This window comes from Momordica charantia, assembly GCF_013281855.1.
Source record: "Momordica charantia cultivar OHB3-1 chromosome 11 unlocalized genomic scaffold, Mcharantia_2.0 BLBB01000011.1, whole genome shotgun sequence".
In the NCBI taxonomy this organism is placed as follows: domain Eukaryota; kingdom Viridiplantae; phylum Streptophyta; class Magnoliopsida; order Cucurbitales; family Cucurbitaceae; genus Momordica; species Momordica charantia.
In genome coordinates this window covers 9,901,350-9,904,402 of record NW_028275159.1, presented here as the reverse complement: position 1 = coordinate 9,904,402, position 3,053 = coordinate 9,901,350, and the positions used below count along the sequence as shown (strand labels likewise).

At 35.6% G+C, this 3,053-nt stretch overlaps 1 pseudogene; it reads left to right on the top strand.

Annotated features, from left to right (window-relative positions):
* Nucleotides 1-871: 871 nt before the first annotated feature.
* Nucleotides 872-1,576, top strand: LOC148208092 (secreted RxLR effector protein 161 pseudogene; annotated as a pseudogene).
* The last annotated feature ends 1,477 nt before the right edge of the window (nucleotides 1,577-3,053 follow it).

Here is a 3,053-nt window from a genome sequence, read left to right as displayed (position 1 = left end):
ACTTTGACAAGATAGATGATTAGTTCACTTGCATGTATTTGATAGACGAAGATCCTAAAACCTACCAAGAGGCTATAAATGCCTTAGATTCTAGCTTATGAAAAGAAGCTATTAAAATTGAACTAGACTCCATAGTTATGAATCAAACCTGGGAATTGGTAGATTTACCTGTAGAAAACAAACCTATTAAGTGTAAATGGATCTTTAAAAGAAAAATGAGACCAGATGGTACGATAGAAAAATACAAAGCTAGACTAGTAGTTGTAGGTTACACACTATGGCATTGATTACTTCGATACGTACTCTCCTGTATCCAAGATTGCTACAATTAGATCTTTGATAGCTTTGCTGCTATTCAAGGCTTAGTAATACATCAGATGTATGTAAAAACAACTTTCCTCAATGGTGATTTAGAAGAGGAGATCTACATGACACAACCTAAATATTTTTTAGCTACTGGTCAAGAAAATAAAGTTTGCAAGCTAAAAAAATCTCTCTTACCTAAAACAAGCTCCTAAATAATGGTATGAAAAATTTAATGGCACTTTGGTAAACAATGGTTATAAAGTAAATTGCTTTTTGATACATGTGTTTACTCAAAGTTGTTTGGAGCTGATTGTGTGATAATATGCCTGTATGTTGATGACATGCTCATTTTTTGTTCAAACTTAGATATCATTAACGAGACCAAGTTACTCATTTTTTCACATTTTGAAATGAAAGATTTAGGAGAGGCTGATGTAATATTTGGTGTAAAAATAAGGAAAAATGATCATGGATATTCCTTATGTCAATCACACTACATCGAGAGAATGCTGAAAAAATTTGATCACTTTAATAGTTATCTGTAAGAACACCTTATGATGCCAGCATGAGTCTTAAAAAGAATCAATGCGATAGTGTATCTCAATCCGAATATGCAAAGATTATAGGTAGTGTTAAGTTTCTAATGAATTATACTAGACCTGATATTGCATATGCGGTGAGTAAACTAAGTAGATACACTCATAATCCAAGTAAAGATCATTGGACTGCTCTATATCGATTGCTAAGGTATTTTAGGGATACAATGGATTATTGTTTGCATTTTAACGAGTTTTCTATTGTGCTAGAAGGATATTGTAATGCAAATTGGATTACAGATAATGATGAAGTGAGTTCTACCAGCGGGTATGTGTTTAGTTTTGGCGGTGGAGCTATCTCATGGAAATCAGTGAAACAAACATGTATTGCTCGCTCTACCATAGAATCTGAGTTCATAGCACTTGAACTGGCAGGTCAAGAGGTTGAAGGGTTGAGAAGTCTTTTTAGAAATGTGCCACTGTGGGGAAAGTCTGTACATGTATCCATACATTGTGACTCACAAGCTGCCATAGAGATTTCAAAAAATAGTGTATACAATGGCAAGAGACGTCACATACGTCTAAGACATGAAGCTGTGAAACAACTGTTGAAAAATGGAATTATATCTTTGGAGTATGTGAGGTCCGAGAGAAACTTAGCAGATCCTCTCACTAAAGGCCAAACAAGGAAAGTAATTCTGGAGTCCTCAAGATGTATAAGACTCAAGCCATGATCTTTTCTCACTAGCATGAATCCATAGCCCTTCTTTTGGGTGGTCCATGTATGGACTTGATGGATGTAGTGAAGCATATGTGAATCCATAGCCCTTCTTTGGGTGGTCCATGAATGGACTTGATGGATATGGTGAAACAATATGAATCTATAACCCCTTTTTTGGGTGGTCCATGCCTGGATTTGATGGATAATATTCCAAGTCTTCATAGCTCAATTTTGAGTGGTTTATCTATGATAGACTTAATGAAGCGACAAACGTGATTGTGAAGGTAAAGTCGCCTTCTATGGAAGAATAGAGTTGATGAGTCTCTTTCTAGAGCTTTCACAATGACCCAAGGTGTATGTGCATGGCCATTAAAAGCACTTGACAATTGTTGCGGAATCAAAATCGAGGATTCACACATGTTGTGGGGGTCTTAACTATAAATTTTGAAAGTTCAAGAGGTAACTCACTTTCATTACTTAGGTAGTTGCTCTATTTCACTATGCATTAATTCAAATCGAAAGATATTAATGCTTAAGTTATTTATCATTTGCTCAGTTACTCCATCATTCTTCTTACTCATTTCTTTTACTATGTTGTCATTCGTGGGGGATTGTTGGGAATGACAAATATTAAAACATGTTGTTGTCCCACACCGGAAGAATAGCCTTTGGGAATTTGGTTTATAAGCATTGACTCTGTATTGGACTTATAAATTTGGTGTAAGGCAAGCCAAGACCAAGGCCCACACGAGCGCCGCTGCCGTCGTCCGGTCGGCTCAGACATGGTTTTCCTTTTGGGACAAATTTCTTCTACAAAGTTAAAGACACGTGGCAGACTCAAAGGAATTGTTGGATATGTAGATAGATGAACGTAGAATGAGAAAGTCAAGCAAACATGTCAAGTTTAGAGATTAAAAAGAACACATGGGTGGCCAAAATAATTTTAGAATGTTTATTTTTTAAAAATTCAATTATATTTTGGGCCACCCCATCACTATAAAAGGCTCACACCCTGTCATTTCATATTATCTCATCCGTCTCAATCTTCATTCTATTCCTTCACTTTTTCACCTCTTTCGACTATCTTAACTGAACACGAGATTGATTACACTCTCATTCTGACGAGTGCACGTCTGGAGGTTGTGTTAATCTTAGGGAACATACCGGCAGTAAAACGATTTAGCACCAAGGTCATGCCAATTTTGCTTTCAAGACAGTGGTTCCGTTCACGGCACAACATTTTTACCTTCTAGTTCCAATTTTGTCCTTTATTTTCCAACAACTATTTATTTTTTATGTATTATTCCTATGTTGCAAGTTTCTGGCTGTATAATATTTAAATAGTACAGTCAACATGCCACATAAGCAACGAAGTTAGTAACAATGACCTATTTAACACAAAATTAAAATTTTATAAATTAAAACCTTGATGTGAGCTAGGTACTTCATAAAACACTCATGTTAGACTTGTACTTAAATAAATAAAGTGA